Raw genomic sequence first — 26,564 nt, forward strand, 5'->3', positions numbered from 1 at the left:
ACAGAGCTGATTAGAATCCAAGATTTTATTTTTGATCTTGATACTTTAATTTTATGTCTTCTAAAATATAAATGTATACATATGCATTTGTACACACATATATTGTTTTAATTTCTGAAGAACAGAGTCATACTACATATACCAAGGTGATTAAGAGCACAGATTCTGAAGCCAGACTGCCCAGGTTTGAATGCTGGCTCAACCACTTTACTAGCTATGTCTCTCTATGTCCCAGTTTTATCATCAGTAAAATGGGTGTAATAATAATAGTATCTATATCATGGATTGAGACATAAGGGTTAAAGGAGTTAATGTATAGAAAGTGCTTAAAACAGTGCCTGACACACAATAAGCCATATAAAAGAATTATTGAATGTTATGCCTACAAATTAATACAGAGCTAGCTCTTTATTCTAATTTCTTTATACACATGCACAGAATTTTATATTAACAGAGCAGTTTACCCTTATGAAGATATTTTTACTGCATTCTTTCCCATCCTCATTTCTTTTTTCTTTGCTTACCTTGATTGACCTCTCCCTTCCTACCCATTCACCAGGTGCTTCTCCTCCCAAAGATATATGTTATATCTGTTGTGAGTTAAATTGTGTCCCCTCCACCAAATATATATGTTAAAATTCAAATCCTCAGTACCTGTGAATGTGACCTTCTTTGAGGGCCTTTACAGATGTAATCAAGTTAAAATGAGGGCATACTGGATTAGGGTGGGCCCTAAATCCAATGACTGCTAATCTGATAAGGAGAGAGGTACTTGAAGATGCAGAGAAAATACTTGGGAAGAAGGCCACGTAATGATGGAGGCGGAGATTCAAGTTATGCGTCTTCAAGCCAAAAAACACCAAGGATGGCTGGCAACCACCAGAAGCTAGAACAAGAAACCAAGGGGCCTACAGAGGAAGCATGGTCCTGCTGATACCTTCATTTCCAGCTTCTAGCCTCCACATCTGTGAGAGAATACATTTCTGTTTTTGCTTGTATGTTTGTTTTGAGATGGAGTCTCCCTCTGTCACCCAGGCTGGAGTGCAGTGGCATGATCTTGGCTCACTGCTGTCTCCACCTCCTGGGGTCAAGCAATTCTGCCTCAACCTCCCAAGTAGCTGGGACTACAGTCACCTGCCACCACGGACGGCTAATTTTTGTATTTTTAGAAGAGATAGGATCTCACCATGTTGACTAGGCTGGTCTCAAATGCCTGACCTCAAGTGGTCTGCCCGCCCTCAGTCTCTCAAAGTGCTGGGATTACAGGCATAAGACACCGTGCCTGGATAATTTCTGTTGTTTTAAGCTGCTTGGTTTATAATACTTTATTACAACAGTCCTAGAAAACCGATGTAGTATCCATGTTTATCTGTGTGTCTTGCCATTCTTGACTTCATGCTTAAGTAAACATACATACACACACAAACATGCACATAGTTGGGTTGCATTCAAATTCAGCTTCAGCCTCAATATTTGTTCAAATTTTTCTATTTGACTTTGATCTCATCTCAGTCTTTCAGAGGTTGAACCATTGAGTGCCAATTTGAAGTTCATTTCTGCCATCCCTGAACCTGTGTAGTCATGATGAATACGTGATGGATTGGGTTACCAGCCTATCTAACTAGTGCAATAACATTGGAAATATGAACAAATCATGTTCCTAACGTTAAAAATCTTAATAGTCATTTTCAAATTTAAGCATTCTAATGTAGCTTGGAGTGAAAATCTTGTGTGTGTTCAAAGTTAAATTTTTGTCAAAGTATAAATGTGTGTGTAATTATATGATTACAGGAGTAAGAGGCTGAAATAAATAATGGTGATTGTGAAAGCCTATAAGGTACAGATGATTCTTCAGGAAACTGACTCTGAAACAGAGGTTAGAACTCCCCCACAAGTGTGAATCCTGAGAGCACCCCTATTAATTTCCTGCTCTCAGGATTCACCCTTGTAGGGGAGTGAAGGAAGTAGGATTAGGCAGTGGGAGAAGGTGAACTACTATGCAGTCATAACAGAAGCCCCAGCCAATCCTACAGGAAGCTCCGCAGCTAGATGGCTCCAAAGAGATGTCCTGAACTGGGGAAAGGGGACTGGGCCTTTATACCACTCACTGACCTATTGAAATAAAAACCTCAGACAAATCCAACGCAGTTTATTTGAGTAGAGAACAATTCATGAGTAGGGCAACACTCAGAACCAAAAGAGCAGTGAGTTTGTATAAGCTGGACACAGAAGCAAAGTAGAGAAATCATCTGATTGGCTACAGCTAGGTATTTGCCTAATTTGGGCATGGATATGATCGGTTCGCTGCCTGTGATTGGTTGAAGCTAGGCTGTTTGTGATGGGCTGAAACCTTGCTATTTGTTACAAAAAGTACACTACTAAGTTACATTTCGGTTTGTTTACTTACTGAGTTAGGTTGCTGTTTATCAGGTAGGAACTCTAAGTATGGAGAAAACCTCAGGCTCATGGCCTCCAGCATAAACAGGCTCATGGCCTCCAGCATAAACAATGCTGATTTAATAGAGCAGTCCTTGGATGTGAGCTGACCCAGGAAGGGGCTGTGACTTTGGGTGAGGCAGCTCCCTTGCTCTGAAGGCAGTCCTTACCAGGGAAGACTGGACTGCCAGCTGTCAGCAATCAACACTCACAGCAGCTGGGATCAGCCAGTGCTTCAGTCCTGGGGGCACTCCATCCATTACACCATGCCTTTCAGGTCCAAAAACAATTACTGAGAACTTCCGCATAATTATACAACTCAGGAAATAGACTGAGCGTTGGTATGAAGATTAAGGGTGCTTTAGTTAAATGCCATTAGAAAGAATATTGTCTCCTCTTGGAACTGGCAAGTGATTATAAAAATATCAATAATAACATGAGTCAGAACAGCAAAGATTAGATTCCACGGAAATCCAGAGATCAGTTTTGGGATAGGCAGCCTCCCTTGTAGAATTGTTTGGTATTCTACCATTCATATTATTAACGAAAATCATCTTTAATGACTGTATTTGATGTTTTTTAGTTAGTTACATTTAGGCTGTGTGTCTTTCTAGAAAAAGTGTTATCTGAAAAATTGTTCACATTTGTGAAGATGAATTTCAAAAAGATCGACAATTTTGCTTACTTAAATTTCTTGAAGTGGAAATGAAACTCTCTAAAATCGTGTGTAACAACTTCTGTGCTAAATCATCTTTGATCCAGACATCATAATGGGTGCAAAGAGCATGAAAAAAAAAAAAAAATAGAAAAGCATTGGAAATGAGATTCCCCAAACACATTTTGTTCTCACTAATCAAACTTCAAAACAACAGATTTTATAAGCATACTTTAAAAAGGTTCTTTATAGTTTTAAGTTAGTGAAGCTAACATCTTAAAGCTGTAAAATTGATTACATAACACTGTCAACCATTTTTTGAAGTAGAAGATGGATTTTCAAAATTTGCAAAAACTGATTCTTTAAAGTTCTTTCTAGAAAATATGTTTTGAAAAGTTCCAAGTTATATTAAGCTGTGCATGAAATTATTTTATGTACTACTTTTGTATCTTATACATTAAACATTTGGACATAGAGAAACAATCAGATGTTTTCTACCTGATATATGATGAATTTAACTACACTTCTACTCGGTGGTGGAGATATTTCTTGGTCTTACACGTCGTTAACAACATAGTGCGTATAATTTATGGAATGTATGTCATGAAAAAATCAGTTGTTGATAATAGAACAAAAATGGCAAAGGCTATGAGTGAAATAGAAATTAGAAGTATATTATTATTTGTTCACACCTTTAATTGTGTGTCCGGGAATAATTAGAGCTCAGTATCAGGTAATAGAATTGCTGTCCATAAGCAGAAAGGTGGTTGGGCCACACTTTCATCATTCTTCAGTCAAAATCAAACTCATGACATACAAGAGACCTTGGAATTGCATTCCTATGAGGTTTGTAAACAGGATGACAAAGCAGCTCTTCCATGTTCAAAGCAATACTTAAACAAAAAGTTGACACTGTACTCTGCAGATGACAATACCCACCCAGCAGGACGTACTGATAACTGAGAGTTGCTTGAAAGAAAGTGGTTTATTTGATGAACCTACTGAAGAAATAGCCAAATGAATGTGCTTTGAGAGTGGAAGTATTTCACGCATGATACATGCTGTAAACACTTTGCTATTGTTTTGCTTCTGCCAATGTGCTGAAATAGGTACATAGCTATTGAATGCTGAGATACAGATAGAAATTCAGAAATTATTTTTGTGGGATTGTCAGCCTCCTAAAATATTGCCCAATGATCTCCACTTCCTGATACTCATGTCTTTGTGTAGCCTCCTCCCCAAAAGTATGGGCTGAACTTAGTGACTTACTTATAACTAATGGTATATGGCAAAAGTGATGGAATGTCATTTCCAATATTAGATTACAAAGAACTGTGTGACTTCTGTCTTGCTAGCAAACTCTATTGCCTCTCCGATTTTCATCTATTAATAAAGTAAGTGGCTACATTGTGAGCTGCCACTTTTGAGAGACTCATGAGGTAAGGAACTGAGGGAAGCCCCTGCCAACAGCTAGAAAGGAACTGAAGCTCTCATTCCAACACCCTATGAGGAACTGCGTGTTGCCAAAAGCCAATGAATGAACTTAGAAGTGGGTCATTCCCCAGTAGAGCCTTCAGAGGAGGATGAAGACCCTGAGTCAACATCTTGATTTCAGCCTAGTGAGAAACCATAAGCCAAGGACCAAGCTAAGCTGTGCTCAGATTCCTGACCACAGAAACCGTAAGATACCGTGTGTTAAGATGCTTAGCTTTGAGATAATTCCCTACGTAAAAATAGATGGCTTAATATTAATACTTCTTTTGTTTTTCTGTTATATTAATAGTATTTTGATATCTTGAAAGTGAATTGTCTTTCTCTATTGTCGTATTTCTCATCCAAGATTTAAGGGGAGATTCTTCCCAAGAACCTACGTGAAATAGCAAAGAAAGGCAAAAATCTTAGGGGAAAACAAAAAACACATAAGAGAGGGCAGAACTTTCTCATTTTTGAGAGTGGCAGGCCAGGCTGTATGGATCAACTCCTCTGCTGAAAGTAATTAAAAATGGTGGATAAAATACTCAAAACAGTCTTTATAAAATAATGGAAGGACAATCTAGTGAGGAATTTCCTAGATAAAATTTAGAAAGTGAGAACTCTAAAAAGGAAGCAGAGCATTCAAACCTGCTATTGACTGATGAGCATAGGCTTATTCTGATCATAAAAATGAGCTGTAGTTTTCAACAGTCTCCTGAGATGAGGGGAACAAAAGTAAAAGTGGCACCAAACTGGTACTATGGCATATGGTAAAAGCAAACTGAAACCCTCCTTCACGGAAGGCACTTTGATCATAGAATGAAAATGATGCCAGGTGGAAGGTCTGAGGTACGAGGAGGAAGCAGGTGGTAAATATATGGATATATCCATCAGGATTCAAATAGGAAGCTGATGGCACATTCAAGAGCTTAATTAAACATAGACTTGGCCGGACACAGTGGCTCACGTCTGTCATCCTAGCACTTTGGAAGGCCAAGGGAGGCGGATCACCTAAAATCAGAAGTTCCAGACCAGCCTGGCCAACACAGTGAAACTCCGTGTCTACTAAAAATACAAAAAGTAGCCAGGAGTGGTGACTTATGCCTGTACTCCCAGCTACTCAGGAGGCTGAGGCAGGAGAATTACTTGAACCCAGGAGATGGAGGTTGCAGTGAGCCGAGATCGCGACACTGCTCTCCAGCCTGGGTGACAGAGCAAGACTCCGTCTCAAATTAATTAATTAATTAATTAATTAACATAGGCTAATGAAGGGACTAGACAGAGATGTAGGCAGGATTAAGAGGTCCAAAAAGAGATGGTGCAGTATCCAAGGACAAGCAGCAGTGGGAAATGGGTACCAACCTAGACCTGATGGGGCAAGGGCAGTAGCCTTGGAGGATGGGCTGCTTTATAGCATTTGTGGCACGGGGGAATGCAGCCACTGCCAGAACTGTGGGGGAGGGAACAGGTGGAATAAAAACCCTGACTTCTTTCCTCCCACCCTTCAATCTCTGGCCAGTGCCTCCCACTGGCAAGGGGAAGCTAATGATGCGGTCCTGAGACATCAGCCTCTCAGTGCACAGAAATGAGCAGAGACGAGTGAATGATGGATCTGGAGAGGCACAGGTCATTCCTGCTGCCACTGATCACCCATTATGTTCTTTTGTTTAGATGAACAAGCTCACATCCTTAACTCAGAGACACCCGGTATTAGTTCTTCTATCACTGCAGAGGGAAGTCATTCCTGCTATACTTCTGAAACTGAAATTATAACAACAGACATGAAAAGTGCTCTTCATGTAAGATATCAGGGTGAAATTGAGGTGGGAAAGAAACAATTAGTTACCATAAAACATAATAGCTTCAGTTCCTGCTGCTGTAGCTGGTCATAAAGCCTAAATTGATAACCATTTTATGTCTCTCTTACCTTCTTCTATCATTTTGGTTCCTTGGAATTTTTTACCTGGTGGGGTGACCCAAAGGATCCAAGTCATTAATGCTTCCTCTTTATTGCGTTGCTGCAGTTATCCATTGACCATTATTCTGGACATAGAGTATGAAGAATCTCCCCACCAAACAGTCTGGGTTCCACTCCTAATTATCCTTGATTGCACTGTATAGCAACAACATATTTTTCTCCTAATAATTGGATCAATTGGTACCTTTACTAGCTTAGTAAAGGTTACTTACTCCTTCTCTGCCCAATGGTTTAGCATCATGACTTGCCCAAAATGGCCAAGAGGCAGTCTCTGCTTCCGCTTGAAACCATAACTGGGTTCTTTAGTGGAAGTGTTTCTGCTTGAGACATTGGGACTCTCAAACCCACCCACTCCAAGATTGCAAATGTAGGAGGCAAAAATTGCGTAAGTGTGTGATTAGGTGAATAAGGAAGAGGGACCAGTCCTACCTCCACTTCTTGGTTTTCACATTGTGTATTCTGGCTCTGGGAGAAATGGCACTGTATATTGTTGTTGGTTTAAGGCAAATACTGTTCGATAGCATCTCACCCAACCTCACCAAATATTTACCTCCAGATGGCACTCTAACTTGCCTTCAGTAGGTCATTTCATCAATACATCAAGTCACCTGCTTCTGGGTAATGAGGCCCATAGTTGTACTTTATTGGCCTTAAAATTATTTTCTTGTTTAATGTGTGGAATCTGGAGGGGTTGTGCGTTTAGCTGGCATGGTAAAAAAGACAAGGGATTCTTTTAAGGTAGCCATAGATGCTTTCTGATGTTTCTAACATATGTCTTAAGTTGGGCATGCAAGGACTCATGTATCTTTTTTTTTTTTTTTTGAGAAGGAGTCTCACTGTGTTGCCCAGGCTGGAGTACAGTGGTGCGATCTTAGCTCTTTGCAACCTCTGCTTCCCGGTTTGCAAGCAATTCTCCTGCCTCAGTCTCCTAAGTACCTGGGATTACAGGCGTGCACCACCACACCCAGATAAATTTTGTGTTTTTAGCAGAGATGGTGTTTCACCATGTAGCTCAGGCTGGTCGTGAACTCCTGACCTTGTGATCTACCCACCTCGGCCTCCCAAAGTGCTGGGATTACAGGCGTGAGCCACCATGTCCGGCTATCTTTTCCTTTTTGTTTGGTCTTCAAGTTAGTCAGAGGCAGCCTGTCTGCAACACAGTCTTCATAATAACCTTTATCACCAAGGTGACTGAGTGCCACTTAATCTCCCAATGCTTTGCCCTCCACCTGCACTCTCTGTTATTTCACCATTGGTAACAATTTGAGTAATCATAACAATAAAAATGAGTAGGAGCCTTAAATATAAGACACATGTAAAATAAGAAAATAGTAATATATTGGAATGTGCAAATTGAGTAAAGGGTTCTAATGTCCTATCTTATATTGGAGAAGCTTTAAAAGGTCACTCACTTTAGACTTTATTAACTGTGTATTTTATATTTTTTAAAGAATAACCAATAAGCCTAGCAATAGAGTGTAAAACTTCTAAACTGGTGGAAAAGAAATAAGCTAAGAAAAATAAAGATTACTCCAGCAGTCCAAACATAGGCCAGAAAGAAGAAAAAAGGAATAATTGAAAAGGCGGAAAAAAAAAAAAAAAAAAAAGGCAGAACACAAAGCAGGTACAAAAATAATAGATTTAAATTCAAATATATTAGTAATTGCATTAAATGTAATGTAAGGCTTCAGTTATAATTAGTTTGCTAGACTGGGCCAAAAAAATCCAACTGTACACTATTTATAAGAGACACATCTAAAACAGTGATATGGGAATGTCAAATAAAAAAGATGAAAATGGATATATAATGCAGCAAATACTAACCAAAAGAAACCTGAGTAGACATATTGACATCAGCTAAAATAAACTTTATTTAGGCAAAGTGTTTAGGCAAAATACTTACCAGTAATGACAATCATATCACAATGATAATAGTTTCATCAGAATATTTAAAAACCTAATCAGTATACACTAAATAATGCAGCCTCAAAATATTTAAATCCAAAGTTGTCAGAACCACAGCAAACGTACAAATTCATAATCATAGTGGGAGATTTTTAACATATCTCTTTCATTAATGAGTAAATTAAACAGGTGGAAAAAGTCAGTGAGGAGATAGAAAATCTACACAACATCGTTAACAAATTGACTTAAGCAAAAGACAAAACACTACACTCACAGCAGCAACAAAACATGCATTACTAAAGCACACACAGAATATTTGTAAAACTTGATCAGAGACTGAGCCATTAAGAAAATCTCAACACAGTTAAGGGATTCATATCACAAAAAGTATATTTTCTGATCACTTTGCTGTTAAGATGGAGATCTGAAACAAAAATATTATTGAACTCTTGAAAAGTTGAAAATTAAGAAGTCACTTCTAAGTAGTCCATGGGTCAAATAAGCAGTCAAGTTGGAAATTAGAAAATATTTAGAGAGATATTTGCGTATTTGACCCCTCCAAACCTTAAGTTGAAATTTTATCCCCAGTATTGGAGATGGATCCTAATGGGAGATGTTTGGGGCTATGGGAGTGGGTGCTTCATGAATGGCTTGGTGCTATCCTCCTAGTAATGAGTGAGTTCTTGCTCTATTAGTTCTTACAAGAGCTGTTGTTAAAAAGAACCTGGCACCTCCACGTCTCTATCTCTTGCTTCCTCTCTTCTCATGTGATCTCTGCATGTGGTGGCTTCCCTTTACCTTCTGCCATGAGTAGAAGCAGCCTGAGGCCTCACCAGAAGCAGACGCTGGTTCCATGTTTCTTATACAGCCTGCAGAACTGCGAGCCAAATAAACCTCTTTTCTGTATAAATTACCCAGCATCAGGTATTGCTTTTTAAGCAAGACTAAATGGACTAAGACAGATATGAATAGCTTAAAATCATATTACTGGAATTGAAATAAGACAAACTGAATTCGGGCTTTCTTCTCAAGAGATTAAAAAAACTCAAGAAAGTAGACATAAGAAAATAATAAAATAAATACTAAATAATACATGTTTTAAAATGCATACAGTAGAATCAACAAAACCCTAACTTGTTTGGTGAAAAAGTAATAAAATTGATAAACCTCTGGGGAGTCTAAATACAAAGAAAAGAGAGAAGGCACACGTAGCTAATGTCAGAAATAAAATAAAGGACATAACCACTGATGTTGCAGACATTGAGACTATAAGACAATATTTTGAACAATTTCACATACTTTGATATTTAGATTAATGAATAAATTAATAAAAATATGTAATTTAGTATAATAGCCTCAGAAAACAAGTAGAAAACCTGAATAGTTCTAAAACTATTCAGAAGAATCAGTAGTAAAAATCATCCCACAAAGCAGACTTTAGGTCAAAATGGCTAAACTTTAGGTATACCACCAAATTGTACCAAAACTTTAGGAATAAATTACTCTATTCCTATTCAAACTCTTGCTCATTTTCTGTGGCTAATTATAAAATTAATACCCAAACTCAACAATATGAAAAAAATAAAAGTATAGGCAAATCTTAATTAGGCATATAGTGGCACAAATATTAAGCCAAAGTTTGCAAATTAAATAGAGCTAGATATAAAAATGGCAATATATCATAGCCAAGATGTGTTTATGTCAGGAATGCAAGGGTGGTTTAATATTAGAAACTCATTTAGTGTATTTATCACCAGTACAAATACAATAAAAAAACATAATATAACTATCCCAGTGAAGGCAGAAATGAGTCTGATGAAATTCTATCTTTTTCCATAACAATTCTCATCAACTGAGGAAAATACAAATCCAATTAGAAAAAAAAAAAAATCAGGCAATCCAATAGCAAAATTGGCCAATCACTTCAAAGTGACTTTACAAGAAGAAAATCCAGTGAACTCCAATTGTATAAGAAAAGGTCCTCGACCTCTCTAGAGGTAGAAACCAATCAGTATCATAGTGGATACCATTACATACTCTTCAGATTGCTAAAAATGCAAAGTACCAAGGTTGGCAAGGATGTGGGGCAATGGTAACTCTCATATTGTACACTTTTGGGAGTGTAAATTCATGCAATTGTTTGGGGAATTTTTTTAGCATTATCTACTGAAGTAGGAGATACATACACACACTCACATGCAGACCATCCCTGACTTATGATGGTTCAACTTATAATTTTTCATCTTTATGATAGTGCAAAAGCCATACACATTCAGTACTCAGTATACTGAGTACACATTCAGTATAATCCCATCATAAATGGAAAATATTAAGTAGAAAATTACTTTTGACTTATTATATTTTCAATTTATGACAGACTTATTGGGACGAAACTCTACCATAAGTTAAGGAGCATCTATACACAGACATACACACATGCATACAGAGATTCCTCTAAGATGCATCCTCTAGAGGAAGGGTTCTACTAGGAGATCCCAAGATTCTTTCAGGGGGCATCTTCAAGGTCAAAACTATTTTAGTAATAATACACAGATGTTATTTGCTTTTTTCTCTGTGTTGACATTACATTGCTGGTGCAAAAGCAATGGTACATAAAAGGGCTGTACCTTAGCAGGAAGCAAGGTAATAGCACTAAATTGTACTAGAAGTTGTATTCTTTATCACTTCACACTCACTGTTAAGAAAAATTCCAGCTTCATTTAAGATTGCGCTTGATGAGACAGTAAAAGCTATTAATTATGTTAAATCTCAACCCTTGAATACACTTTTTAAAAAACTTTTATTTTAAGTTTGGGGTACATGTGCAGGTTTGTTGCATAGGTAAACTTGTGTCCTGGTGGTTTGTTGTACAGATTACTTCATCACCAAAGTATTAAACCTAGTATTCATTAGTTATGTTTCCTGAACCTTTCCCTTCTCCTACCCTCCCCCCTCCAATAGGCCCCAGTGTATGTTGTTCCCCTCAATGTGTTCTCATCATTTAGCTCCCACTTATAAGGCAGGTGGATTGATGAAGTGCAGTATATCCACATAATGGAATACTATTCAGCAATGAAAAAAATGAAATACAGCTACATGAGTACCTAGAATACTGTCATCAATGTGATATTATAAAAATTTGCAAAATCAAATGAACACATAGTATCTTGTTCCATACATGTAAATATGTAATCTTAAAGATAGCTAAAAGAAAACTATATGCTGGGCACAGCGGCTCACACCTGTAATCCCAGCACTTTGGGAGGCCGAGGTGGGCAGAGCACTTGAGGTCAGGAGTTCAAGACCAGCCTGACCAACATGGAGAAACCCCGTCTCTACTAAAAATACAAAATTAGCTGGCTGTGGTGGTGCGTGTCTGTAATCCCAGCTACTCAGGAGGCTGAGGCAGGAGAATCATTTGAGCCCAGGAGGCGGAGGTTGCAGTGAGCCAAGATCGCACCATTGCACTCCAGCCTGGGCAACAAGAGCAAAACTCCATCTCAAAAACAAACAAACAAACAAAAACTATATGACTAATAGCAATAAAAAGAAAAGTGAGGGCAAAATTATCAAAAAGTTAGAATTAGAATGTTGCTGACTTCTGGAGGGAGGCATGGATTATTATTGGGGAAGCCACATGCAGGGGATTCGGAAATATTGCTTATGTTTCATTTCTTGACCTATATGACTAAGGTGAATCTTTTTTTTTTTTTTTGAGGTGGAGTCTCGCTCTGTCGCCCAGGTTGGAGTGCAGTGGCGGGATCTCAGCTCACTGCAAGCTCCGCCTCCCGGGTTCACGCCATTCTCCTGCCTCAGCCTCCCAAGTAGCTGGGACTACAGGCGCCCGCCACCTCGCCCGGCTAGTTTTTTGTATTTTTTAGTAGAGACGGGGTTTCACCGTGTTAGCCAGGATGGTCTTGATCTCCTGACCTCGTGATCCGCCCGTCCCGGCCTCCCAAAGTGCTGGGATTACAGGCTTGAGCCACCGCACCCGGCCTTAAGGTGAATCTTAACATGTACTTCTGAAACTATTCAGAAACTATCTTTTTTTTTTTTTCCATTCAGATGTGTAATGTGCTGATGTTGTAACAAGGAATGAGGGAGGCACATCTTATACACGAGTCTGAAAACCCAATCATCACACTTATGAACTACAAAAGGATCTAGAAAGTAGCTTTTCAAGCAGTAAACAAAGATTCAGTTTGTGGTATTGTTTTAATTAAATTGCCTCATCAGCTTTAACCAGATTTCCCAAAGAGGAAGTAATCTTTTCTTTGTGTTAGTTTCTATTAGTGAGGAAGGAAGCTTAATAACTTGGCAACATCACTAACACTAACCTTTCTTTTTTTTGAGACGGAGTCTTGCTCTGTCACCCAGGCTGGAGTATAGTGTGGCATGATCTCGGCTCACTGCAACCTCCACCTTCCGGGTTCAAGCGATTCTTCTGCCTCAGCCTCCTGAGTAGCTGGGACTACAGGGGCATGCCACTATGCCTGGCTAATTTTTGTATTTTTAATAGAGACGGGGTTTCACCGTATTGGGCAGGCTGGTCTCAAACTCCTGACCTTGTGATCTGCCCACCTCGGCCTCCCAAAGTGCTGGGATCACAGGCGTGAGCCACTGTGCCCAGCCAACACTAGAACCTTTTGCTGGCAAAGTGAGCATCTATTTAGTACCAGAACTGTGCAGTAAGGTGAATAGAGAAAAAAGTAACAGCTAAAAGTACTGAGAAATCATTGTTCCCATACTCTAATGTAAAATGTTAAAATTTGACTCCTCCACGTTTTTAACTGTTTATGCCGAGCTAATTTTAGTGTTTTGAAAAGTTGTAAAAAATGGTACAGTGAATTCCTGCCAACCCTCCACTGAACTTCCCTAAAGTTACTCTCTTATATAACCATAGCATAATGTTCAAAACCAGGAAATTAATATTGGTGCAATACTGCTAATTTCGCCATATGTTTTAACAATAATAAATTATTCAGAATCCTTTTATATAATTCATGGTCATTTGGATTTTCTTTTTGTGAAGTTTACTGCTATGAATGTGTGTGTCCCTCTCTACTCATATGTTAAGATTGAATCACCAATGTGATGATGTTACGAGATGAGGCCTTTCAGAGGTGATGAAACAATGAGAGTAAAGCCCTCATGAATGGGACTGGGACGTTTAAGAAAAAGGCCCGAGTTCCCCTTCGACATGTGAGGACACAGCCAAAAGTCCTCATTTCTACAAATCAGGAAGTGGGCCCTTACCAGACACCTAATCTGCCAGCGCTTTGATCTTGGACTTCCCAGCCTCCAGAATAGTAAGAAATAAATTTCTCTTGTTTCAAAGTGGTGTTTTGTTTATTTGTGCTACTTTCTTATAACAGCCTGAATGGACTAAGGTATAAACTCAGATCATTAGTGATTTTTTCTATTGAGTTGTCTAATATTTTTCTAGTTACATTTATAGTTTCCTTATAATCTTCATTCAATGAGAATTATTTTCAAAATATTTATATATTTATTTTAGATAACAGTGATAACCTCCCCCCCTTTTTTTTGAGACAGAGTCTCACCCTGTTGTCTAGGCTGGAGTACAGTGACGAGATCTTGGCTGATGGCAGCCTCCACCTCCTGGGCTCAAGCGATTCTCCTACCTCAGACTCCCTAGTAGCTGGGACTACAGGTGTGCACCACCACACCTGGCTACTTTTTAAATTTTTCATGGCGATGGGGTTTTGCCATGTTGCCCGGGCCAGTCTCCAACTCCTGAGCTCAAGCAATCTGCCCACCTCAGTCTCCCAAAGTGCTGGGATTACAGGCGTGAGCCACCACACCTGGCCCCATGCATGTTATATGTTAATTGTTAACACAATTAATATATTTAATGAAAAATGCCTGCATTTTCAAAAACAAAAATCAATGTAAAGACTGACATTGCTTTACATTTTTTGCAAATCTCTTTCATGTCTGGCTTAAGGGAAATTGATTTTGCCTAGCTGCTTCTTTGTTCAATTTGTTGTGATTTTTAAACACTTGTCCTGTACTCAGTGGTGTTGGCAAACCAAAGTTACTCAGCCATTATCAGATTGATGGGCATTGACTTTATTTCCAGTTTTGCTGCCACGAATAATGCAACAATTAACCTCCTTGTATATTTACCTTCTATAGTTCTGCTTTTGTTTTAATGGGGTAGATTCTTAGGAGGTGGATTTTGAGATAAAGTGAACGTGTGGGAGTATTGCTAATGGATGATCCAAAATTGCTTCTACATGAAAGGGTACCCTTTTCCTCACCCCCATGCCAACTTAAAGGTGCTCACCTTTCCTTAGATCCATGCCAGCTTAAGGGTGTTATAATTTTTCCAGTTCATAAGTGTAAGGTGACATGTTATTTTGACTCAAGCACTTTTCAAACTACTGGTTAATTTGAGTAGTTGTTTCATGTTTAGCCTTTTGGATTTGCTCTTCTGTGAATTCTCTAATCATATTCTTTGCTTGTTTTCTATTGGAATGTTTGTTTGTTTAAACAAATTCAATTTGTAAGACTTCTTGCTGGAATATAGACCTTGACTTTTATCTGCCATATGCATTGAAAAATTTACCATCCCTGACCCCTTAGTGCACTGATTTTGTTTTTGGTACATTTTACCATAGAAAAGTTTTTTATATCCACATAGTCATTTATGACCACTGTTTTTCACCACAGCTTTTGGGTTTCTTCTCTTGGCTAAGAAAGTTACCATCTCAGCCACATCGTCTTCCTTCCTTCCTTCCTTTCTTCCTTCCTTCCTTCCCTCCCTCCCTCCCTCCCTCACTCCTTTCCTCCTTTTCTTCCTTCCTTCCTTCCTTTTTTCCTTCCTTTCTTCCTTCTTACCTTTTTTCTTCCTTCCTTTCTTTTTTCCTTCCTTTCTTTCCTTTTTCCTTCCTTCCTTTCTTTCCTTTCTCTTTCTCTTTCTTTCTCCTCCTTCCTTCTTTCCTTCCTTCCTTCCTCTCTCTCCTTCCTTCCTTCCTTCTTTCCTTCCTTCCTTCCTTTCTTCCTTCTTTCCTGTCTTTCTGTCTTTCTTTCTTCTTTTCTGTGTAGAGACAGGGTCTCCTTATATTGCCCAGAGTGCTTTTGAATCCTGGGATCAGGTAGTCCTCCCACCTCAGGCTCCCAAATTGCTAGGATTACAGACATAAGCCACCACACCTGGCCTCTTTCCTACATTTTCTTCAAATTCTTTCATGACTTTTCTGTTTGTATGTTTAAGCCTGGCATGTATTTTTGTGTATAGTCTGAGATGAGATAGGAGTTCGATTTTATTTATTTTGAGATGGGCCAGGTTCGCCAAGCCCATTAAAGTTTAAATTAATTAGAGTGTAACAACACTGAAAATTAAGTTACTTGGTCACACTAGCCATATTCAAATGTTCATTGGTCATAATGATGAAGCTCTAAAGCCAGGAATGAGGCAGAGTGCCACTATTACCACAATTATCATTGCATTTGTAGTGTTAGGAAAGATAGCCAGAGAGAAAGTTGAAATAAGGTATAAATATGAGAAATGAAAAGACAAGATTGTCATTTTGGTAGACAACATGATCATCTACCTAAAAAAACACAAGAGAATTTACAGAAAAACCTTAGAACTAATAATCAAGTTCTCAGAAATACCATTTGACCCAGTAATCCCATTACCAGGTATATACCAAAAACATAAATCATTCCATTATAAAGATACATGCATGTGTATGTTCATTGCAGCACTAATCACAATAGCAAAGACATGGAGTCAATCAAAATGCCTATCAATGATAGACTGGATAAAGAAAACGTGGTAAATATACACCGTGGAATACTATGCAGCCATAAAAAGGAATGAGATCATGTCCTTTGCAGGAACATGGATGATGCTGGAAGCTATTATCTTCAGCAAATTAACACAGGAACAGAAAACCAAACACCACATGTTCTCACTTATAAGTGGAAAGTGAACAATGAGAACATATGGACAGAGGCAGGAGAACAACACACACTGGGGCCTGTCAGGGGCGCCAGGGGAGGGAGAGCATCAGGATAAATAGCTAATGTATGCAGGGCTTAATACCTAGGTGATGGTTTGATAGGTGCAGCAAACCACCATAGCACATGTTTAGCTATGTAACAAACCTGCATATCCTTCTCATGTATCCTGGAACTTAAACTAAAATTAAATTTATTTGATTTGGCAAGATATAAGATAAATACACTAATCAGGATCTTGTAAAGAATCAACAAGTAAAGTTAGATCCCTACCTCATACCATACACAAAGTCATTTCAGATGGATTTAATCTGATTTTGAGGTGATTTAAATATGAACAAAAATGATTTTTCATTATGATTTTTTTCTGAGACAGAGTCTTGCTCTGTTGCCCCTGCCAGAGTGCAGTGGCATAATCTTGGCTTACTGCAACCTCTGCCTCCCAGGCTCAAACACTTCTGTCTCCCAACGTGCTGGGACTACAGACATCAGTCACCTTGCCTGACCTCATTATAACTTTTAATTTGTTAGTTTTTTAATGTAAGAAAGTTATTCTTATAAATTAATTGCACAACCCAATTTAAATGGGAGTGATTTTGCCTTCCCCCCAGGGGACATTTGGCAAGGTCTGAAGACATTTTTGTTTGTCACAACTTGGTAGGGGAGGGAGTGCTACTGGTATCTAGTGATTGGAGGCCAAAGATGCTGCTAAACATCCTACAATGCACTGAATATCTCTTCTCTCCCCCAACAACCAAGGCTTATCCAGTTCAGAATGTCAGTAGTGACAAATTGTAAAACCCTTTTATAACCTGATACTTTAATGCGTTACTGGGTTGCCTCTAATCCTTTTCCCAGTTAATTTTGAATTTCCCATATGTAATCATGCTAACTGCAAATAATAAAGATATATCCTTTCCAGGGTTGATACCATTTATATGGTTCTGTTTTGTAATTGCATTTGGCTAGCACTCTCGGAGCATTGTTTGCAGCATGCAGCTGAACTACATTTCTCTATTACGAGGTTCTATCACTGTGTGAGTCATGATAGGAAGTCCTCCTTCCCACCTCTAAGGACCTAAAAGCTAGATACATGTTTTCCTGGAAACCTACTGGCTAGCATGCAGGTATCTGACTAAACTTACACTGAGACTTTATAAAGACATAAAGAAGGGTTCAGTACCCATTTTGATGGCACTGAACTAGGCTGTCCCTAGGGAAACTTGGAGAAGGTTCTTCTTTCATTGTTTCCTTGGGTTCTGACCCATTTTCTAAACTTGGTACTTTAGCCTTTTCATGGAATCTGTCAGCTGCCCAAGGTCTTATGAATGAATTCTTTTTTGTTGCTTAAGTTAACCCAAATTGGTTTCCTTTGCAACCAAGAACCCCACTGTTAGAATGTTAAATAATCATTGTGATAGTTGGGTGCCATTGTCTTGATCCTGACTTTGTTGGAATTGGTCTCTCATTTGCATTCATGTGTTATTTCATTCATGAAACAGATTGAAATCCATGAATTCACTCCTGTACCTCTAGTTGCAATCAAGTACCACATGGGTCATTGTAGTTTTCTGCCATCCCATATGTGTAAATACCTTCTCTGAGAATGAGAAACTCGTTTCCCATTAATCATGATATATTTACTAATTTGTTCAGTCAATCCCCTGAGTGTAACTAGTCGCTTATCTCAGCCACTGCTCCTCTCCAGCATGACTGGCTCCTCATCCTGCTTGGTCTCGCTTCCCACTACTGGGATGCCCTCTGGCAAAGGACTCCACTCACCCTGTTCAAGCTCTGGCGTACATGAGGGGCCATCCCTGTGTGCACACACAGGTAAGTGCCCTCCCTCCGCAGGTTCTGACACTCCCCTCTGACATCCCTGGGTAGATACCCTCCTCACTCATCTGGAATAGTTCCCCATTCCAGATGACCTCTGCACAGCTATCTGTCTTGCTCTTCCCCACCTGTTGGCTTCAGGGTTCTATTGATCAGAAAAGGAAAAGAAGTGGTGAGGAGGAAAAAGAAAGGAAGAGGTGAGGAAAGAAGAAGAGGAGAATGAAGATGACGAAAGAGGAGAAGAAGAAGGACAAGAAGGAGGAGGAGGAGGGAGGAGGAGGAGAAGAAAAGAAGAATGAGGCCGGGCGTGGTGGCTCACACCTGTAATCCCAGCACTTTGGGAGGCCAAGGCAGGTGGATCACAAGGTCAGGAGTTCAAGACTAGCCTGGCCAACATGGTGAAACCCTGTCTCTACTAAAATTACAAAATTAGCTGGGCATGGTGGCACATGCATGTAATCCCAGCTACTTGGGAGGCTGAGGCAGGAGAATTGCTTGAACCTGAGAGGCGGAGGTTGCAGTGAGCCGAGATCATGCCACTGCACTCCAGCTTGGGCGACAGAGTGAAATTCTATCTCCAAAAAGAAAAAAAAGGAAGAAGAATGAGGAGGAGGAGAAGAAGAGGAAGAAGAAGAACGAGCAGGAGGAGGAAGAGAAGAAGTAGTTTTGAATATATATATATACACGTATTTGGATTATAGATATAGATGTATATAATTTTTTTTGAGATGATGTTTCACCATGTTGTCCAGGCTGGTCTCGAACTTCTAGCCTCAAGTGATCCACCCACTTTGACTCCCCAAAATGCTGGGTTTACAAGTGTGAGCCACTGTGCCCGGCTCTGGGTATATTTTGAATGTAGAACTGAGAGGATTTCTGACTGGATGCAGGGTGTAAGAGAAGGAAGAGTGATAAGGAAGATTCCAAGATCCTTGGCCTGAGCAGCTGGAAAATGGAGTTAACATTTACTGAGATGAGGAAGAATGTAGCAAGAGCAGGCTTGGAGTAGGCGTCCAGAGTAAGGTTTGGATACGATGAATTTGAGACGTAGAGTACATATCCAAACAGGCAATTAAATGTGTAGATTTAGAGCTCCAAACTGAGGACTAGAATGAAGATGTATATTTGGGACTTATCAGTGTTTGATAGTGTTTAAAACCTTTGGACTGTTACTAAACTGTTGGCAGAGGGAACTGGAGTCTCTCAACTGGAGCTCTCCGTTTCTCAAGTTACCGCTGAACAAGTGAACCTTGTCCAGCAGGGGGCACAATTGGACAACTGGACGTCGATTGGCTCCCGGACTCCGCTTGAGCGGGATCCGCGGTGAGAAATGAAGTTAGAGAGTAAACCCTTGGCTAGAGGAATTGTTTTTTTTTTCTTGAGACGGGGGCGGGGAGCGGGAGGATCTCACTATATTGTCTATATATATATGTGTGTGTATACACACACACACACACACATATACATATATATATAGAGAGACAGGATCTCGCTGTGTTGCTCAGACTGGAGTGCAGTGGCGCGATCTCGGCTCACTGCAACCTCTGCCTCCCGGGTTCAAGCGATTTCAGCTACAGGAATTTTTATTTAATGGCTCACTGCATCTGTTTTCCCGGGAGTTACACAGTCAAGTCTCTACAAGAGAAAGGAGGTATAGAAAATAAGTAGACCTGGGGTAAGATAAACAATGGGGGTGGGACATGGTGGCTCATACCTGCAATCCCAGGGCTTTGGCAGGCCGAGGCGGGAGGATCACTTGAGACCAGGAGTTGGAGACTACAGTGAACTTTTATCATGCCACTGCACTCCAGCCTGGAGGACAAGAGCAAGACCTTGTCTCAAATGACAACAACAACGAAAAGATAAACAATAGGGCAAGATATTGACAAAGCTTTGTCAGTATACTTGTTTTGGCCTTAGCTCGGGGGAGACCATAGCACTTGGTGGGGAATGCAGCAGCATAGTAAAGAGGGGCAGCTCCTGCTTCCCCGGGCTAATTGCTGTTACATGGGCATGCAAGATAATCAGATATTTCAAGAGAAGTTAGGCATTCCGATTATTGGGAGAGAGCTCCAAATTTTAAACTGTGACCCACACATTAAAAATATTTTTTAAATGGCTGGGTGCTGTGGTGGCTTACACCTGTAATTCCAACACTTTGGGAGGCTGAGGTAGGAGGATCGCTTGAGTCCAGGAGTTAGCTGCAATGAGTGGTGATCATGCCACTACACTACAGCCTGGCCAACAAAGCAAGACTGTTTCTTAAAAAACAAAACAAAACAAAAAACACTGTATATACATTGAATACAATTATGAACTGGAATTTTATTGGTGAATGGCACTGGAGTTACTGTATTCATGTAGCATGAACTTCCAGTTATACTGAATAGTGAAAATGGAACACTTTTTCCCTAAGGTCAAGGAAAACAAGGATGTCTATTATTATCACTTTATGCAACATGGCAGTAAAACTACTAGTAGGGTCAATGAAGCAGGAAGAATAAGAGGCATAGTGATTGGGAAGGAAGAAGTAAAACATCATTGTTTTCATTGACAAGATAACATACATAGAAAATCCAAAATATCCTCTAATTTGATATAACTATGATAATTTAGCAGAGCAGCTGCATCCAAAGTCAATATACAGAAATCATTTCTATATCTCTGGTAGCAACTATCAAAAAATTAAACTTAAGATACAGTATCTTTTAATATAGCACTTCAAATCACAGTGTTCTTAAAAGTGAAACTAACAAAATGGTTCCAAGACCTCTGAAAGCTAGAGCATGTTGTTGAGAGGAATTAACGTCCTGAGTAATGGCGAGCTATACCATGCTGATGAGTTAGAACATTGGATAATGTTTTTAATTTTTATTTAATTTTTTATTTTTTGAGACAGAGCCTTGCTCCATCGCCAGGCTGGAGTGCAGTGGCATGATCTTGGCTGACTGTAACCTCCGCCTTCCAGGTTTAAGCAATCCTCCTGCCTCAGCCTCCCGAGTAGCTGGGACTACAGTCATGTGCCACCATGCTCAGCTAATTTTTGTATTTTTAGTAAAGACAGGGTTTCACCATGTTGGCCAGGCTGGACTCGTACTCTTGACCTCAAGTGACCCGCCTGCCTTGGCCTCCCAAAATGTTGGGATTACAGGCGTGAGCCACTGTGCCTGATCAGAACAGTTGATAATTTAAGGAAGTCAGTTCTTACCCAAATCAGGAGCCCATGTGCTGGGGCCTGGGAGTGCTCAGGGCTTTTCCTTCCTAGGCCCATCTTGTTATTGGGGGTCCTGGTCACCCTAGAAAGGGGACTGTTTCCTGTTCCAAGTCGTGAAGCTAATATGTGAAACCGACAGTGAGTATCAAGCAGTGCAGGCTTCATTCAACAGCTACAGGATTGGGGAAGTGGGAGCTGGGCTTACAAATCAACTTCTTAGCTCCTGAGAACTGGGAAGTTACAGATATATATATGTCATTCATGAAGTGGCTGGACATTAAGAGCAAAGGGAGGAATATTCGTGCTTTGTCTTGGGAAGGAACGAAGATTTTCTTTTTCTTTCCTTTTCTTTTTTTCTTTTTCTTCTTCTTTTTTTTTTTTTTTTTTTTTTTTGAGATGGAGTCTCACTCTGTCGCCCAGGCTGGAGTGCAGTGGCACGATCTCAGCTCACTGCAACCTCCACCTCCTGGATTCAAATGATTCTTCTGCCTCAGCCTCCTGAGTAGCTGGGACTACAGGTGCGTGCCACCATGCCCAGCTAATTTTTTTTAGTTTTAGTAGAGATGGGATTTCACCATGTTGGCCAGGATGGTCTCAATCTCTCGACCTTGTGATTCGCCCACCTCAGCCTCCCAAAGTGCTGGGATTACAGGTGTGAACCACTGTGCCCAGCCCAGCTGCCTGTCTTTTAAGTACCCTTGCAATTACACTGAAGATCCACTTAGGTAATTCAAAATGATCTCCACATCTTGAGATCCTTAAATCACACCATCAAAGTCTCACTTGCCACAAGTTACATTCACAGGTTCTAGGAATTAAGTTCTGTATAGCTTTGCAACTCATCATTAAACATGCTGTGATTAAATACCCGTCTTTTAGGGAAACTGTGTCCCTGGTTTATGACATTCACAAGTGATTCTCAGTTTCTCTCCATTCATTTCAGGTGAGACAGGAAGTCTATAATATAACATACAGAAATGTATGTTTCTGTATGCTGTGCTGGATTCAGGAGAAAATCCTTCTCCTCCTCCTCCTCCTCCGCCGCCGCCACCGCTGCCGCCTCCTCTTTCTTCTCCTTCTTCCTTCTTCCTCCTTCCTTCTTCCTCGTCCTCTTCCTCTTCTTCTTCTTCTTCCTCTTCTTCTTCTTCTTTTCTTCTTCTTCCTTCTTTTTTCTTTTGTACATTTCCGTTGGAGGCTTGGCCTTGCACATTTATACGTTGGAAATGTGTCTCTTCAAGTTTAACGTCTGGAATGTGCCAAAAATGCTGAGCTCACTAGGTCCAGCAGAGGGAGCCCTTGGGCTTTGGTTTCCTTTTCTTTCTCAAGCGCGCTTGACCTCTGCTGATGAGCCAAAAAGAGAGACAGCTGGTATCTTTTGTTTGGTAGCTCCAGTGTCCCTGAATCAAACCTCTACGTGGTCAAGGCAATTACCACAAATGAGTGAAGTGGATTTGTATAAGGAAAACAACTGGGCAAGTATTCCGACAAATGGCACCTGGACTTTGGCTTTAGTAGAGGGAGATGATAGCCCATGGTGGGGAGTGCGGCAAAGTAAAGGTGATTGGTTCTTGCTTAGCCTCGGCTGATTGCTACATGTGAGAATACCGCATCTTCCCATTTTCCAAGAAAGTCGGGTCTTTCATGTCAGTGTGAGATCTCTTCCAATTTTTTCTTTTCTTTTTTTTTTTTCTTTTTTTTTTTTTTTTTTGAGACAAACTCTCCCTCTGTCTCCCAGGCTGGAATGCAATAGTGTGCTCACTGCAACCTCCGCCTTCCAAGCTCAAGTCTTTCTCCTGCCTCAGCCTCCCAAGTAGCTGGATTTACAGGCATGTACCACCACACATGGCTATTTTTGTATTTTTAGTAGAGACGGGGTTTCAAGGCCAGACTGGTCTTGAACTCCTGACCTTAGGTGATCCGCACACCTCGGCTCCCAAAGTGCTGGGATTACAGGTGTGAGCCACTGTGCCTGGCCCAATATTTTAAGGGTGTAAATTAGTTAAATATTTCCAAACCATCCCAGTCAAACAAAATGTGAAGATGAGCCAGATCCTGCCTGCTCACTGGAAGCCAAGTCAAGGGGAGAGGGACCTTTTTTCTTTTTTTTGAGATGGAATTTCACTCTTGTTGCCCAGGCTGGAGTGCAATGGCGCAATCTTGGCTCACTGCAACCTCTGCCTCCCGGGTTCAAGCGATTCTTCTGTCTCAGCCTCCCAAATAGCTGGGATTATAGGCATGCACCACCACACCTGGCTACTTTTGTATATGTAGCAGAGACAGGGTTTCACCATGTTGGTCAGGCTGGTCTCGAACTCCTGTCCTCAGGTGATCCACCCGCCTCAGGAGAGAGAATCTTTACAGGTGCCTGGTGTCTTCTTCAGCCCTGACGCCACCACTGGTCAAACATGTATCCCATCCTTCCTGTGGTCTACACCCATGGTAGTTGAGTCCATCATTTCCTCTCCATACTTCAGCTTCACAACATTGTTTCACATTCTCAGATGGGGCTGGGGGAGGGGGCGTGGGAAGGCTCTGCCTTTGTTCTCAGTTCCCCTTCCCTACCTTCAGTGACGTCCACATGATAGTGATACCAAACTGATATCCTCAAGGATTTTTGCATTATGCAGGGTACAAACCAGAGATCCCCCAATGCTGCACCCTTCCAGAATTTTAAAGCCTAGAGGAAATAAATGGAACTTCAAGCCACAGAAGTACAGTAATTCCTAAACTTGCCACCCTGCAGGTTATTTGGGAAGATTACTGTAGATGACGGTATTCTCCTAATTGTCATTTGCACAGTGATGTTCTTTCATCCTGACATGGGAACAAACGCTTCCTTCTTGCATTCCTCGGTCCTGTTAATCCAGTGGTATTGTGTAAAACATACCAAAAGTTTGGGGAAAACAGTAGTGAATGGTCCCAAAAGACAATGTGTCAAAAATGCTGGGTTCACCGGGTCCAGCAGGGGGAGCCCTAATGGAGCAATCTCCATGGGACCTTAATCTCCACCATCCATCTCCACCCCACGGAACCTGGTACCAGCTGTATGTCTGTTGTCACCATGCTGCTGGGGTCCCATCTATCAAAAGAGAACACCAGCTCCTGCCCCCACCACCTCCTTTGCCATTAAGACCAGGATCTTTGCTGTCTTTTCTCTCTCAGCCACAATCTTAGGATTCACGTTATTCTATTATGCAGAGAAAATTTAGCCTGTTCTTCAGCTCACCCTCCAGGCTAGTCCTGGGCTTCCTGTTTAGACACCCAAAGAGGTGATCAATTTGTTTTGAAAAACAAGTATATAGGTCTTCTCCCTGAAATCCATTTTGAATCTCTTTTTGAATGTGGAAAATTGCTCTCCTACCCTGTGAGAGGCTGAATATACATGCAGAAATGGCCGGCTCATTTGTAAAACTAAAACTCTGACCCCTAATTTGCAGCAACCAGCCCTGAAAAACCAGTCCATCATCCACAGTCGCCAGCTCAGGCAGCCAGGCTACTCTCTATAAGTCAGACTTGTCTCTGGTAGCCTGTCCAGGAAGCTAAACAATAATCCCTGTAACAACTGGCCCTAAATGGCTGGGACTTGATTAATAACTGACAACTTTCCTAATTTCTGTCCCCACTTTCTACTTAGGACCAAATCAGAGAAAGTGGATATGCTTTCTTAACCCAGTCACATAGGATTCCCTGCTTCTAGTTGGCTCACCTACAGCTTCCCCAGGCCAACAGCCTCCCATCAGGACACACCTGAAGCTTTCTCTCTTCCCCACTATGAAGCTCTCCCACTCTACTGCCTGCCTGTGAGTCTCTGCCAAAACACAAATAATGGTGGTTGACTCCCTTGTCATACCAAGATCTGAATACATAACCTTTCCTTGTTCTCATATGGTTGGTCTTTGTTTATTTCTACAACTGGTTTTGTTTTAATAATTAATTAATTAATTAATTTTGGAGACAGGGTTGCATCTCTCTCTGTCATCCAGGCTGGAGTGTAGTGGCACGATCATAGCTCACTGCAGCCTTGACCTCTGGCCTCAAGTGATCCTCCTGCCTCAGCCTTCTGAGTAGCTGCAACTACAGGCATGCACCACTACACCTGGCTAATTTTGTAGTTTTTAATTTTAATTTTTAGTTTAATTTTTACATTTTTAAATTTTGAGTTTTAAGTTTTTAAATTTTAAATTCTGTGAATACATAGTAGGTGTATATATTTCTGGGTTACACAAAATATTTTGATACAGGCATGCAACATGTAATAATCACATCAAGGTAAATGAAGAATCCATCACTTCATGCATTTATCCTTTGTGTTATAAACAATCCAATTATACTTTTTAAGTTATTTTAAAATACAATTAAATTATTTTTGACTATAGTCACCCTGTGGTGCTATCAAATACAAGGTCTCATTTTATCTTTCAAATTTTTTTTTTTTTTTTTTTTTGAGACGGAGTCTCGCTCTGTTGCCCGGCTGGAGTGCAGTGGTGTAATCTCGGCTCACTGCAACCTCAGCCTCCTGGGTTCATGCCATTCTCCTGCCTCAGCCTCCTGAGTAGCTGGGACTACAGGCACCCACCACCACACCCAGCTAATTTTTTGTATTTTTAGTACAGATGGGGTTTCACTGTGTTAGCCAGGATGGTTTCGATTTCCTGACCTCGTGATCCACCCACCTTGGTCTCCCAAAGTGCTGGGATTACAGGCATGGGCCACTGCGCCTGGCCTCATCTTATTTTTTTTGTACCCATTAACCATCCCCACCTTCTCCACTCCCCTATGCCCACTATCCTGCCCAGTCTCTGGTAACCCATCCTTCTACTCTCTATCTCCATGATTTCAATTGTTTTAATTCTTAGTTTCCTCAAATAAGTGAGACATGCAAAGTTTGTCTTTCAGTGCCTGCTTTATTTCACTTAACATAGTGACCTCCAGTTCCATCCATGTTATTGCAAATGACAGGATCTCATTCTTTTTCAAGGCCGAGTAGTACTCTCTGGTGTATAAGCACCATATTTTCTTTATCCATTCATCTGCTGGCAGATACTTAGGTTGCTTTCAAGTCTAGGCTTTTGTGA

At 40.5% G+C, this 26,564-nt stretch overlaps 1 non-coding gene across 1 annotated transcript; it reads right to left on the reverse strand.

Annotated features, from left to right (window-relative positions):
- Positions 1–12,506: 12,506 nt before the first annotated feature.
- On the reverse strand, positions 12,507–12,610 carry LOC119621823 (small nucleolar RNA U13). Its single transcript, XR_005238422.1, has one exon. It is a non-coding gene; the product is annotated as a small nucleolar RNA U13 (small nucleolar RNA).
- Positions 12,611–26,564: the final 13,954 nt, after the last annotated feature.

This window comes from Chlorocebus sabaeus, chromosome 6 (genome assembly GCF_047675955.1).
Source record: "Chlorocebus sabaeus isolate Y175 chromosome 6, mChlSab1.0.hap1, whole genome shotgun sequence".
Lineage (NCBI taxonomy): Eukaryota > Metazoa > Chordata > Mammalia > Primates > Cercopithecidae > Chlorocebus > Chlorocebus sabaeus.